Genomic DNA, 17,266 nt, shown 5'->3' with positions numbered 1-17,266 from the left:
AGCAGAAAGAGAGATAGACCCTGATGTAGTAGAGAGAGAGAGACCCTGATGTAGCAGAGAGAGAGAGACCCTGATGTAGCAGAGAGAGAGAGAAAGACCCTGATGTAGCAGAGAGAGAGAGACCCTGATGTAGCAGAGAGAGAGAGACCCTGATGTAGCAGAGAGAGAGAGAGAGACCCTGATGTAGCAGAGAGAGAGAGAGACTCTGATGTAGCAGAGAGAGAGAGACCCTGATGTAGCAGAGAGAGAGAGAGAGACCCTGATGTAGCAGAGAGAGAGAGACCCTGATGTAGCAGAGAGAGAGAGAGAGATCCTGATGTAGCAGAGAGAGAGAGAGACCCTGATGTAGCAGAGAGAGAGAGAGACCCTGATGTAGCAGAGAGAGAGAGACCCTGATGTAGCAGAGAGAGAGAGAGACCCTGATGTAGCAGAGAGAGAGAGACCCTGATGTAGCAGAGAGAGAGAGAGACCCTGATGTAGCAGAGAGAGAGAGACCCTGATGTAGCAGAGAGAGAGAGAGACCCTGATGTAGCAGAGAGAGAGAGAGCTAGCCGCCATACCACTCAGGAAGGAGACGCGTTCTGTCTCTTAGAGATGAACGTACTTTGGTATGAAAAGTGCAAATCAATCCCAGAACAGCAGCAAAGGACCTTGTGAAGATGCTGGAGGAAACAGGTACAAAAGTATCTATATCCACAGTAAAACAAGTCCTATATCGACATAACCTGAAAGGCCGCTCAGCAAAGAAGCCACTGCTCCAAAACTGCCATAAAAAAGCCAGACTATGGTTTGCAACTGCACATGGGGACAAATATCGTACTTTTTTGGAGAAATGTCCTCTGGTCTGATGAAACAAAAATAGAACTGTTTGGCCATAATGACCATCGTTATGTTTGGAGGAAAAAGGGGGAGGCTTGCAAGCCGAAGAACACCATCCCAACCGTGAAGCACAGGGGTGGCAGCATCATGTTGTGGAGGGACTGGTGCACTTCACAAAATAGATGACCTCATGAGGGAGGAAATTCATGTGGATATATTGAAGCAACATCTCAAGACATCAGTCTGGGAGTTAATTTGAATTTAGTTGAAAATTTTACTATTCATTTGCATCATTCAAGTCACATTTCTGCTAAAAATAGATAAAGAGATTGTCCCAAATTTGCCATGCAAATTCCCACAGCCAATGGGAATTCTCCAAGTATATATACAAGTACCTGTATCTGTGCTGGACTGGGCAGTATATATACTGGTCAGATCCTGAAGAGTTTCAGCACAAACAGACAGACAGACAGACAGACAGACAGACAGACAGACAGACAGACAGACAGACAGACAGACAGACAGACAGACAGACAGACAGACAGACGATGCGTTTTGTGTGTGGGGTGTTTCTCCTGCTCACTCTGCCTGCTCCGGCTCGGACTGCAGTAGTAACTGATTTCAACAAGTGTCCTGATTTTTTTTTTCCCGATAATAATAAAATTTTGACTCCAACGATATTTACTGAAGTGAACTTGCAGACACACTATGATCGATACCAGAAGATATGTCAACAGCGTGAACCTCGGGGCCTAGGACAGAATCCTAAATATGAGTTTGCGACTCTTTATGACACTGTAAACAAGATCCCGGTGTTTTCAGCATACAGAGTTCGTGGCACAACGACAACTGGCAGAAACCCAAACTGGTATATCGAACCTCAAGTGAGTTTTATTTATTTATTATTGTTTAGATATTTTCAGTGAAACATTGAGAAGTGTGTGTATTATGTGTATTAATTGTTTTATTATTATTATTTAGTCCTTAGCAGACACTCTTATCCAGGGTGACTGACAGTCGTAAACAAAACTACATTTCAAGAATCAAGTATACATATATACATGAATCATCAGGATATAATTAAATACAAAGTACTACAGATGAAATGACACTTGACAGATTACTGTACTCTAAAGTATTATGCCATCAAATAGGGAGCAGATAAGAGCAGGTATTTAAGTGAAGGAGAAGAGGAGTTCTGCTTCTGAAGAGTTGAAGAAGTGGTCAGGGCTTCCTGAAGAAAGGATGGAGAAGGAGCTCTGGAGGCAGGGGATAAGCCATTTCTGTGTGATCTGGAAAACTTTACAAAAATACGTTTAACTAAGTAATATGGTCTTCATTTTTTTGGGATTCAAATTATTATACTCCCTGTATATAGCCTCCACATTGACTCTGTACCGGTACCCCCTGTATATAGCCTCCACATTGACTCTGCACCGTAACACCCTGTATATAGCCTCCACATTGACTCTGTACCGGTACCCCCTGTATATAGCCTCCACATTGACTCTGTACCGGTACCCCTGTATATAGCCTCCACATTGACTCTGTACCGGTACCCCCTGTATGTAGCCTCCACATTGACTCTGTACCGGTACCCCCTGTATGTAGCCTCCACATTGACTCTGTACCGTAACACCCTGTATATAGCCTCCACATTGACTCTGTACCGGTACCCCTGTATATAGCCTCCACATTGACTCTGTACCGGTACCCCCTGTATGTAGCCTCCACGTTGACTCTGTACCGTAACACCCTGTATATAGCCTCCACATTGACTCTGTACCGTAACACCCTGTATATAGCCTCCACATTGACTCTGTACCGGTACCCCTGTATATAGCCTCCACATTGACTCTGTACCGGTACCCCCTGTATATAGCCTCCAAATTGACTCTGTACCGGTACCCCCTGTATATAGCCTCCACATTGACTCTGTACCGGTACCCCCTGTATATAGCCTCCACATTGACTCTGAGACCGGTACTCCCTGTATATAGTCTCCACATTGACTCTGCACCGTAACACCCTGTATATAGCCTCCACAATGACTCTGTACCGGTACCCCCTGTATATAGCCTCCACATTGACTCTGTACCGTAACACCCTGTATATAGCCTCCACATTGACTCTGTACCGGTACCCCCTGTATGTAGCCTCCACATTGACTCTGTACCGTAACACCCTGTATATAGCCTCCACATTGACTCTGTACCGGTATCCCTGTATATAGCCTCCACATTGACTCTGTACCGGTACCCCCTGTATGTAGCCTCCACGTTGACTCTGTACCGTAACACCCTGTATATAGCCTCCACATTGACTCTGTACCGGTACCCCTGTATATAGCCTCCACATTGACTCTGTACCGTAACACCCTGTATATAGCCTCCACATTGACTCTGTACCGGTACCCCCTGTATATAGCCTCCACATTGACTCTGTACCGGTACCCCCTGTATATAGCCTCCACATTGACTCTGTACCGGTACCCCCTGTATATAGCCTCCACATTGACTCTGTAGCGGTACCCCCTGTATATAGCCTCCACATTGAATCTGTTCCCGGTACCTCCTGTATATAGCCTCCACATTGACTATGTACCGGTACCCCCTGTATATAGCCTCCACATTGACTCTGTACCGGTACCCCCTGTATATAGCCTCCACATTGACTCTGTACCGGTACCCCCTGTATATAGCCTCCACATTGACTCTGTACTGTAACCACCTGTATATAGCCTCCACATTGACTCTGTACCGGTACCCCCTGTATATAGCCTCCACATTGACTCTGTACTGTAACCTCCTGTATATAGCCTCCACATTGACTCTGTACCGGTACCCCCTGTATATAGACTCCACATTGACTCTGTACCGGTACCCCCTGTATATAGCCTCCACATTGACTCTGTACTGTAACCCCCTGTATATAGCCTCCACATTGACTCTGTACCGGTACCCCCTGTATATAGCCTCCACATTGACTCTGTACTGTAACCTCCTGTATATAGCCTCCACATTGACTCTGTACCGGTACCCCCTGTATATAGACTCCACATTGACTCTGTACCGGTACCCCCTGTATATAGCCTCCACATTGACTCTGTACCGGTACCCCCTGTATATAGCCTCCACATTGACTCTGTACCGGTACCCCTGTATATAGCCTCCACATTGACTCTGTACCGGTACCCCCTGTATATAGCCTCCACATTGACTCTGTACCGGTACCCCCTGTATATAGCCTCCACATTGACTCTGTACCGGTACCCCCTGTATATAGCCTCCACATTGACTCTGTACCGGTACCCCCTGTATATAGCCTCCACATTGACTCTGTACCGGTACCCCCTGTATATAGCCTCCACATTGACTCTGTACCGGTACACCCTGTATATAGTCTCCACATTGACTCTGTACTGGTACCCCCTGTATATAGCCTCCACATTGACTCTGTACCGGTACCCCCTGTATATAGCCTCCACATTGACTCTGTACCGGTACCCCCTGTATATAGCCTCCACATTGACTCTGTACTGTAATCACCTGTATATAGCCTCCACATTGACTCTGTACCAGTACCCCCTGTATATAGCCTCCACATTGACTCTGTACCGGTACCCCCTGTATATAGCCTCCACATTGACTCTGTACCGGTACCCCCTGTATATAGCCTCCACATTGACTCTGTACCGGTACACCGTGTATATAGCCTCCACATTGACTCTGTACCGGTACCCCTGTATATAGCCTCCACATTGACTCTGTACCGGTACACCCTGTATATAGACTCCACATTGACTCTGTACCGGTACCCCCTGTATATAGCCTCCACATTGACTCTGTACCGGTACCCCCTGTATATAGTCTCCACATTGACTCTACCGGTATCCCCCTGTATATAACCTCCACATTGACTCTGTACCGGTACCCCCTGTATATAGCCTCCACATTGACTCTGTACCGGTACCCCCTGTATATAGCCTCCACATTGACTCTGTAGCGGTACCCCCTGTATATAGCCTCCACATTGAATCTGTTCCCGGTACCTCCTGTATATAGCCTCCACATTGACTATGTACCGGTACCCCCTGTATATAGCCTCCACATTGACTCTGTACCGGTACCCCCTGTATATAGCCTCCACATTGACTCTGTACCGGTACCCCCTGTATATAGCCTCCACATTGACTCTGTACTGTAACCAACTGTATATAGCCTCCACATTGACTCTGTACCAGTACCCCCTGTATATAGCCTCCACATTGACTCTGTACCGGTACCCCCTGTATATAGCCTCCACATTGACTCTGTACCGGTACCCCCTGTATATAGCCTCCACATTGACTCTGTACCGGTACCCCTGTATATAGCCTCCACATTGACTCTGTACCGGTACCCCCTGTATATAGCCTCCACATTGACTCTGTACCGGTACCCCCTGTATATAGCCTCCACATTGACTCTGTACCGGTACCCCCTGTATATAGCCTCCACATTGACTCTGTACCGGTACCCCTGTATATAGCCTCCACATTGACTCTGTACCGGTACACCCTGTATATAGTCTCCGCATTGACTCTGTACTGGTACCCCCTGTATATAGCCTCCACATTGACTCTGTACCGGTACCCCCTGTATATAGCCTCCACATTGACTCTGTACCGGTACCCCCTGTATATAGCCTCCACATTGACTCTGTACTGTAATCACCTGTATATAGCCTCCACATTGACTCTGTACCAGTACCCCCTGTATATAGCCTCCACATTGACTCTGTACCGGTACCCCCTGTATATAGCCTCCACATTGACTCTGTACCGGTACCCCCTGTATATAGCCTCCACATTGACTCTGTACCGGTACACCGTGTATATAGCCTCCACATTGACTCTGTACCGGTACCCCTGTATATAGCCTCCACATTGACTCTGTACCGGTACACCCTGTATATAGACTCCACATTGACTCTGTACCGGTACCCCCTGTATATAGCCTCCACATTGACTCTGTACCGGTACCCCCTGTATATAGTCTCCACATTGACTCTACCGGTATCCCCCTGTATATAACCTCCACATTGACTCTGTACCGGTACCCCCTGTATATAGCCTCCACATTGACTCTGTACCGGTACCCCCTGTATATAGCCTCCACATTGACTCTGTACCGGTACCCCCTGTATATAGCCTCCACATTGACTCTGTACCGGTACCCCCTGTACATAGCCTCCACATTGACTCTGTACCGGTACCCCCTGTATATAGTCTCCACATTGACTCTGTACCGGTACCCCCTGTATATAGTCTCCACAATGACTCTGTACCGGTACCCCCTGTATATAGCCTCCACATTGACTCTGTACCGTAACACCCTGTATATAGCCTCCACATTGACTCTGTACCGGTACCCACTGTATATAGCCTCCACATTGACTCTGTACCGGTACCCCCTGTATATAGCCTCCACATTGACTCTGTACTGTAACCAACTGTATATAGCCTCCACATTGACTCTGTACCAGTACCCCCTGTATATAGCCTCCACATTGACTCTGTACCGGTACCCCCTGTATATAGCCTCCACATTGACTCTGTACCGGTACCCCCTGTATATAGCCTCCACATTGACTCTGTACCGGTACCCCTGTATATAGCCTCCACATTGACTCTGTACCGGTACCCCCTGTATATAGCCTCCACATTGACTCTGTACCGGTACCCCCTGTATATAGCCTCCACATTGACTCTGTACCGGTACCCCCTGTATATAGCCTCCACATTGACTCTGTACCGGTACACCCTGTATATAGACTCCACATTGACTCTGTACCGGTACCCCCTGTATATAGCCTCCACATTGACTCTGTACCGGTACCCCCTGTATATAGTCTCCACATTGACTCTACCGGTATCCCCCTGTATATAACCTCCACATTGACTCTGTACCGGTACCCCCTGTATATAGCCTCCACATTGACTCTGTACCGGTACCCCCTGTATATAGCCTCCACATTGACTCTGTAGCGGTACCCCCTGTATATAGCCTCCACATTGAATCTGTTCCCGGTACCTCCTGTATATAGCCTCCACATTGACTATGTACCGGTACCCCCTGTATATAGCCTCCACATTGACTCTGTACCGGTACCCCCTGTATATAGCCTCCACATTGACTCTGTACCGGTACCCCCTGTATATAGCCTCCACATTGACTCTGTACTGTAACCAACTGTATATAGCCTCCACATTGACTCTGTACCAGTACCCCCTGTATATAGCCTCCACATTGACTCTGTACCGGTACCCCCTGTATATAGCCTCCACATTGACTCTGTACCGGTACCCCCTGTATATAGCCTCCACATTGACTCTGTACCGGTACCCCTGTATATAGCCTCCACATTGACTCTGTACCGGTACCCCCTGTATATAGCCTCCACATTGACTCTGTACCGGTACCCCCTGTATATAGCCTCCACATTGACTCTGTACCGGTACCCCCTGTATATAGCCTCCACATTGACTCTGTACCGGTACCCCTGTATATAGCCTCCACATTGACTCTGTACCGGTACACCCTGTATATAGTCTCCGCATTGACTCTGTACTGGTACCCCCTGTATATAGCCTCCACATTGACTCTGTACCGGTACCCCCTGTATATAGCCTCCACATTGACTCTGTACCGGTACCCCCTGTATATAGCCTCCACATTGACTCTGTACTGTAATCACCTGTATATAGCCTCCACATTGACTCTGTACCAGTACCCCCTGTATATAGCCTCCACATTGACTCTGTACCGGTACCCCCTGTATATAGCCTCCACATTGACTCTGTACCGGTACCCCCTGTATATAGCCTCCACATTGACTCTGTACCGGTACACCGTGTATATAGCCTCCACATTGACTCTGTACCGGTACCCCTGTATATAGCCTCCACATTGACTCTGTACCGGTACACCCTGTATATAGACTCCACATTGACTCTGTACCGGTACCCCCTGTATATAGCCTCCACATTGACTCTGTACCGGTACCCCCTGTATATAGTCTCCACATTGACTCTACCGGTATCCCCCTGTATATAACCTCCACATTGACTCTGTACCGGTACCCCCTGTATATAGCCTCCACATTGACTCTGTACCGGTACCCCCTGTATATAGCCTCCACATTGACTCTGTACCGGTACCCCCTGTATATAGCCTCCACATTGACTCTGTACCGGTACCCCCTGTACATAGCCTCCACATTGACTCTGTACCGGTACCCCCTGTATATAGTCTCCACATTGACTCTGTACCGGTACCCCCTGTATATAGTCTCCACAATGACTCTGTACCGGTACCCCCTGTATATAGCCTCCACATTGACTCTGTACCGTAACACCCTGTATATAGCCTCCACATTGACTCTGTACCGGTACCCACTGTATATAGCCTCCACATTGACTCTGTACCGGTACCCCCTGTATATAGCCTCCACATTGACTCTGTACTGTAACCAACTGTATATAGCCTCCACATTGACTCTGTACCAGTACCCCCTGTATATAGCCTCCACATTGACTCTGTACCGGTACCCCCTGTATATAGCCTCCACATTGACTCTGTACCGGTACCCCCTGTATATAGCCTCCACATTGACTCTGTACCGGTACCCCTGTATATAGCCTCCACATTGACTCTGTACCGGTACCCCCTGTATATAGCCTCCACATTGACTCTGTACCGGTACCCCCTGTATATAGCCTCCACATTGACTCTGTACCGGTACCCCCTGTATATAGCCTCCACATTGACTCTGTACCGGTACCCCTGTATATAGCCTCCACATTGACTCTGTACCGGTACACCCTGTATATAGTCTCCGCATTGACTCTGTACTGGTACCCCCTGTATATAGCCTCCACATTGACTCTGTACCGGTACCCCCTGTATATAGCCTCCACATTGACTCTGTACCGGTACCCCCTGTATATAGCCTCCACATTGACTCTGTACTGTAATCACCTGTATATAGCCTCCACATTGACTCTGTACCAGTACCCCCTGTATATAGCCTCCACATTGACTCTGTACCGGTACCCCCTGTATATAGCCTCCACATTGACTCTGTACCGGTACCCCCTGTATATAGCCTCCACATTGACTCTGTACCGGTACACCGTGTATATAGCCTCCACATTGACTCTGTACCGGTACCCCTGTATATAGCCTCCACATTGACTCTGTACCGGTACACCCTGTATATAGACTCCACATTGACTCTGTACCGGTACCCCCTGTATATAGCCTCCACATTGACTCTGTACCGGTACCCCCTGTATATAGTCTCCACATTGACTCTACCGGTATCCCCCTGTATATAACCTCCACATTGACTCTGTACCGGTACCCCCTGTATATAGCCTCCACATTGACTCTGTACCGGTACCCCCTGTATATAGCCTCCACATTGACTCTGTACCGGTACACCCTGTATATAGCCTCCACATTGACTCTGTACTGGTACACCCTGTATATAGCCTCCACATTGACTCTGTACCGTAACACCCTGTATATAACCTCCACATTGACTCTGTACCGGTACCCCCTGTATATAGCCTCCACATTGACTCTGTACCGTAACACCCTGTATATATCCTCCACATTGACTCTGTACCGTAACACCCTGTATATAGCCTCCACATTGACTCTGTACTGTAATCACCTGTATATAGCCTCCACATTGACTCTGTACCGGTACCACCTGTATATAGCCTCCACATTGACTCTGTACCGGTACCTCCTGTATATAGCCTCCACATTGACTCTGTACCGGTACCTCCTGTATATAGCCTCCACATTGACTCTGTACCGGTACCCCCTGTATATAGCCTCCACATTGACTCTGTACCGGTACCACCTGTATATAGCCTCCACATTCCACACAATTTGATTTGATTTGGTTTGGTTTGCTCTTTCCTTTGTCCCTGTTAACCTGTACCGTTGCATTTCAATTCTATCCTATTTCACAACCTGAATTATTATTTTTTACTCCTGTATAAATCAATTAGTAAATCATTCAGTCACAAACATTTTTTTTTCACAGCTTGACAATAAAGAAGACAGCCCTTTCCAAGGAACTGAAAAGAACAATAGACCAAAAAACGCAAACGTGGTGGTGGGCACCCGTCAGGCTCTACAAAAGGACTATGAACAATCTGGATACGACAAGGGCCATCTGTTCCCCGTGTCACACGCAGACACGCAGGCCACTGCGGATGCCACCTTCACCCTCACCAACACGGTGCCCCAGGACAGGTGTCTGAACGAAATCTTGTGGAGGGATATGGAACGTAAAATCATGGATCATTTTAAACTGAATGTAGGGCAGCAACAGGGGAGTCCAGTAGCCTACGTGGTGACCGGGGCTGTGCCGGGCATCTCTAACATCAATAATAAGGTGAACGTGCCTGGGTATCTGTGGACAGCTTTTTGCTACCATAATACCAATCAGTGGGTGTCGAAGGCTCACTACGCTCCAAACGACAGCAGTCAGCTGGTCGTTGAACTGAGCGTGAAGAAGTTAGAATCATTCCTGAGTGGGTCTGATGGCTATAATCAACTGTTCAGCATCTTTCAGGGAAAATGTAATTCTAACATTGACGATTATATCTATGATCATGATATAATAATAAACTGAAGAAAAAAAGAAAATAAACTACAAAAACACAAGAAGAATAAGATTCGTTGCTTGATTTTGATGATTGCTAACGTTGCTTAAAGAGCAAAAAAAAACGAAGCTGCACACAGACAGACAGACAGACACACAGACAGACACACAGACAGACAGACAGACAGACAGACAGACAGACAGACAGACAGACAGACAGACAGACAGACAGACAGACAGACAGACAGACAGACAGACAGACAGACAGACAGACAGACAGACAGACAGACAGACAGACAGACAGACAGACAGACAGACAGACAGACAGACAGACAGACAGACAGACAGACAGACAGACAGACAGACAGACAGACAGACATAATTGTGATGATACGCTGACGATCTGACAAATGGCTGTGTCTCAGTCTCATGATTCTGAGTGCCTGTGCTTTTCTCTCTTAATCTAGTTTAACACTGAAATCACTGCTGTTAAATTCCTCTGAATAATTAAAAAAGCTTTGAAGAATTCATTCATTGTGTTGTGACTTTCTTGACTATCTATCTTTTCATCTGTCATGGAAACGCGTTGCTGTCACCTTCACACATGGAGATACTGAAATTGAAGAAGGACCAAATGAAAAAGACCTAGGAGTTTGTGTTGACTCAAAAATGTCTTCAGCAATGTGGGGAAGCTATGAAAACAAGTCCAACAAGATGCTTGGATATATTGTGAAAAGTGTTGAATTTAAATCAAGGGAAGAAATGTTAAATCTTTACAATGTAGTCAGACCTCACCTAGAATATTGTGTTCAGATCTTTAGACCTCGTTACAAAAGGATATTGCTGCTCTAGAATGAGTGCAAAGAAGAGCAACCAGAATTATTCCTGGTTAAAAGACATTATTTCCCACCGCCATAACAAAGCCAGACTACGGTTTGCAGCTGCACATGGGGACAAAGATCGTACTTTTTGGAGAAATGTTCCCTGGTCTGATGAAACAAAAATAGAACTGTATGGCCATAATGAACATCGTTATGTTTGGGGGGAAAAGGGGGATGCTTGCAAGCCGAAGAACACCATCCCAACCGTGAAGCACGAGGGTGGCAGCATCATATTGTGGGGGTGCTTTGCTGCAGGAGGGACTGGTGCACTTCACAAAATAGATGGCATCATGAGGTAGGAAACTGATGTGGATATATTGAAGCAACATCTAAAGACATCAGTCAGGAACTTAGGGTTAACCCCTAACCCAACCTCTGAGGGGACCAGTCCAGACAATATACGGGCGTGATGACACTCCTCATAGGGTCAAGCCAAGCCATTTATTTGGCTCTTAATTCAGCCAAGGCTTAATAGGCACTTAATTCATGTTTTTATTTAACCTCTTGAGATGGAAAACTGTTTATAATAATAATTTGAATGTGTGGCCTCTTCGTTGTAAAAGGCCCAACATGTTTCTGATCAGGTTTCAGTTCGGCTGGGATACATATTTGATGTGGTTGGAATAATATCAGCTGTTATGATGCTGATAAAGATAGTACCTTTACAGACGGCCCCTAACTATGGTTGAAACACTATCAGCTGTTATGATGCTTTTAAAGAAAACACCTTTACAGACGGCCCCTAACTATGGTTGAAACACTATCAGCTGTTATGATGCTGATAGAGATAGCACCTTTACAGACGGCCCCTAACTATGGTTGAAATACTATCAGCTGTTATGATGCTGATAGAGATAGTACCTTTACAGACGGCCCCTAACTGTGGTTGAAATACTATCAGCTGTTATGATGCTGATAGAGATAGCACCTTTACAGACGGCCCCTAACTATGGTTGAAATACTATCAGCTGTTATGATGCTGATAGAGATAGCACCTTTACAGACGGCCCCTAACTATGGTTGAAATACTATCAGCTGTTATGATGCTGATAGAGATAGCACCTTTACAGACGGCCCCTAACTATGGTTGAAATACTATCAGCTGTTATGATGCTGATAGAGATAGCACCTTTACAGACGGCCCCTAACTATGCAGTGTACCCGTCTCCTTCATCTACAAGTGACATCAATAAGGTATCGTAGCTTTCACCTAGATACACCTGGTCTATGTCATGGAAAAGACCAGATGTTCTTAATGTTTTGTCCAGTGTAAATTGCACAATAATTCTACATTGATAGATTTTTTTATGTAGCCTTTTATTTTATTTTTATTCAACCTGTCTGCCAGCCACCCACCTGGGGACTGGGGGTTATTAGACAACCCCCGCATCACTAGCTTGAATGTTCTGCAGCCTTGTAAAGATAGGGAGGGGATGACTTTGCCATGAGGTGCCATGTTGAAATTCCAGACCAGTCAGTATGAGGGAGTGTGAGAGCGATGACACCAAATTTAACACACCTGCTCCCCATTCACACCTGAGACCTTGTAACACTAACGAGTCACATGACACCAGGGAGGGAAAATGGCTAATTGGGCCCAATTTGGACATTTTCACTTAGGGGTGTACTCACTTTTGTTGCCAGCGGTTTAGACATTAATGGCTGTGTGTTGAGTTATTTTGAGGGGACAGCAAATGTACACTGTTTATACAAGCTGTACACTCACTACTTTACATTGTAGCAAAGTGTCATTTCTTCAGTGTTGTCACATGAAAAGATATACTCAAATATTTACCAAAATGTGAGGGGTGTACTCACTTTTGTGATATACTGTATGTCTGAGGAATTTTAATTATGAGATTTCTGTTGTTTTGAATTTGGCGCCCTGCACTTTCACTGGCTGTTGTCATATCATCCTGTTAACGGGATTGCAGCCCAAAGAAGTTAATTGTTCAGCAGCCTTATGGCTTGGGGGTAGAAGGTGGGTGCATTTCCAAATCATGGAATTTACCGCAAGTGGATTCCAATCAAGTTGTAGAAACATCTCAAGGATGGTCAATGGAAACAGGATGCATCTGAGCTCAATTTAGAGTCTCATAGCAAAGGGTCTGAATACTTACAGAACCAGTCAACAGTTTGGACACACCTACTCATTCAAGGGTGTTTCTTTATTTTTACTACTTTCTACATTGTAGAATAATAGTGGAGACATCAAAACTATGAAATAACACATATGGAATCATGTAGTAACCAAAAAAAGTGTTAAATAAATCAAAATAAATGTTTATTTGAGATTCTTCAAAGTAGCCACCTGGAAACACACATTATACAGACGTTATACAACCTTAACCCTGGTAGGAGGAACACTGTCTCCTAGTCAGCCCTCGATACACCTGGAAACACATTATACAGACGTTATACACAACCTTAACCCTGGCAGGAGGAACACTAACACTGTCTCCTAGTCAGCCCTCGATACACCTTAACCCTGGTAGGAGGAACACTAACACAGTCTCCTAGTCAGCCCTCGATACACCTGGAAACACATTATACAGACGTTATACACAACCTTAACCCTGGTAGGAGGAACACTGTCTCCTAGTCAGCCCTCGATACACCTGGAAACACATTATACAGACGTTATACACAACCTTAACCCTGGTAGGAGGAACACTGTCTCCTAGTCAGCCCTCGATACACCTGGAAACACATTATACAGACGTTATACACAACCTTAACCCTGGCAGGAGGAACACAGTCTCCTAGTCAGCCCTCGATACACCTGGAAACACATTATACAGACGTTATACACAACCTTAACCCTGGCAGGAGGAACACAGTCTCCTAGTCAGCCCTCGATACACCTGGAAACACATTATACAGACGTTATACACAACCTTAACCCTGGCAGGAGGAACACTGTCTCCTAGTCAGCCCTCGATACACCTGGAAACACATTATACAGACGTTATACACAACCTTAACCCTGGTAGGAGGAACACAGTCTCCTAGTCAGCCCTCGATACACCTGGAAACACATTATACAGACGTTATACACAACCTTAACCCTGGTAGGAGGAACACAGTCTCCTAGTCAGCCCTCGATACACCTGGAAACACATTATACAGACGTTATACACAACCTTAACCCTGGCAGGAGGAACACAGTCTCCTAGTCAGCCCTCGATACACCTGGAAACACATTATACAGACGTTATACACAACCTTAACCCTGGCAGGAGGAACACAGTCTCCTAGTCAGCCCTCGATACACCTGGAAACACATTATACAGACGTTATACACAACCTTAACCCTGGCAGGAGGAACACAGTCTCCTAGTCAGCCCTCGATACACCTGGAAACACATTATACAGACGTTATACACAACCTTAACCCTGGCAGGAGGAACACTGTCTCCTAGTCAGCCCTCGATACACCTGGAAACACATTATACAGACGTTATACACAACCTTAACCCTGGCAGGAGGAACACAGTCTCCTAGTCAGCCCTCGATACACCTGGAAACACATTATACAGACGTTATACACAACCTTAACCCTGGTAGGAGGAACACAGTCTCCTAGTCAGCCCTCGATACACCTGGAAACACATTATACAGACGTTATACACAACCTTAACCCTGGCAGGAGGAACACAGTCTCCTAGTCAGCCCTCGATACACCTGGAAACACATTATACAGACGTTATACACAACCTTAACCCTGGCAGGAGGAACACAGTCTCCTAGTCAGCCCTCGATACACCTGGAAACACATTATACAGACGTTATACACAACCTTAACCCTGGCAGGAGGAACACAGTCTCCTAGTCAGCCCTCGATACACCTGGAAACACATTATACAGACGTTACACAACCTTAACCCTGGCAGGAGGAACACAGTCTCCTAGTCAGCCCTCGATACACCTGGAAACACATTATACAGACGTTATACACAACCTTAACCCTGGCAGGAGGAACACAGTCTCCTAGTCAGCCCTCGATACACCTGGAAACACATTATACAGACGTTATACACAACCTTAACCCTGGCAGGAGGAACACAGTCTCCTAGTCAGCCCTCGATACACCTGGAAACACATTATACAGACGTTATACACAACCTTAACCCTGGCAGGAGGAACACTGTCTCCTAGTCAGCCCTCGATACACCTGGAAACACATTATACAGACGTTATACACAACCTTAACCCTGGCAGGAGGAACACAGTCTCCTAGTCAGCCCTCGATACACCTGGAAACACATTATACAGACGTTATACACAACCTTAACCCTGGCAGGAGGAACACAGTCTCCTAGTCAGCCCTCGATACACCTGGAAACACATTATACAGACGTTACACAACCTTAACCCTGGCAGGAGGAACACTGTCTCCTAGTCAGCCCTCGATACACCTGGAAACACATTATACAGACGTTACACAACCTTAACCCTGGCAGGAGGAACACTGTCTCCTAGTCAGCCCTCGATACACCTGGAAACACATTATACAGACGTTACACAACCTTAACCCTGGCAGGAGGAACACAGTCTCCTAGTCAGCCCTCGATACACCTGGAAACACATTATACAGACGTTACACACAACCTTAACCCTGGCAGGAGGAACACTGTCTCCTAGTCAGCCCTCGATACACCTGGAAACACATTATACAGACGTTATACACAACCTTAACCCTGGCAGGAGGAACACTGTCTCCTAGTCAGCCCTCGATACACCTGGAAACACATTATACAGACGTTACACACAACCTTAACCCTGGCAGGAGGAACACTGTCTCCTAGTCAGCCCTCGATACACCTGGAAACACATTATACAGACGTTATACACAACCTTAACCCTGGTAGGAGGAACACAGTCTCCTAGTCAGCCCTCGATACACCTGGAAACACATTATACAGACGTTACACACAACCTTAACCCTGGCAGGAGGAACACAGTCTCCTAGTCAGCCCTCGATACACCTGGAAACACATTATACAGACGTTATACACAACCTTAACCCTGGCAGGAGGAACACTGTCTCCTAGTCAGCCCTCGATACACCTGGAAACACATTATACAGACGTTATACACAACCTTAACCCTGGTAGGAGGAACACAGTCTCCTAGTCAGCCCTCGATACACCTGGAAACACATTATACAGACGTTACACACAACCTTAACCCTGGCAGGAGGAACACAGTCTCCTAGTCAGCCCTCGATACACCTGGAAACACATTATACAGACGTTATACACAACCTTAACCCTGGCAGGAGGAACACAGTCTCCTAGTCAGCCCTCGATACACCTGGAAACACATTATACAGACGTTACACACAACCTTAACCCTGGCAGGAGGAACACAGTCTCCTAGTCAGCCCTCGATACACCTGGAAACACATTATACAGACGTTATACACAACCTTAACCCTGGCAGGAGGAACACTGTCTCCTAGTCAGCCCTCGATACACCTGGAAACACATTATACAGACGTTATACACAACCTTAACCCTGGCAGGAGGAACACTGTCTCCTAGTCAGCCCTCGATACACCTGGAAACACATTATACAGACGTTATACACAACCTTAACCCTGGCAGGAGGAACACTGTCTCCTAGTCAGCCCTCGATACACCTGGAAACACATTATACAGACGTTATACACAACCTTAACCCTGGTAGGAGGAACACAGTCTCCTAGTCAGCCCTCGATACACCTGGAAACACATTATACAGACGTTATACACAACCTTAACCCTGGTAGGAGGAACACTGTCTCCTAGTCAGCCCTCGATACACCTGGAAACACATTATACAGACGTTATACACAACCTTAACCCTGGCAGGAGGAACACTGTCTCCTAGTCAGCCCTCGATACACCTGGAAACAC

The sequence above is a fragment of the Salvelinus alpinus genome, chromosome 2 (assembly GCF_045679555.1).
Source record: "Salvelinus alpinus chromosome 2, SLU_Salpinus.1, whole genome shotgun sequence".
In the NCBI taxonomy this organism is placed as follows: domain Eukaryota; kingdom Metazoa; phylum Chordata; class Actinopteri; order Salmoniformes; family Salmonidae; genus Salvelinus; species Salvelinus alpinus.
Note: the sequence above shows the minus strand (reverse complement) of the source record.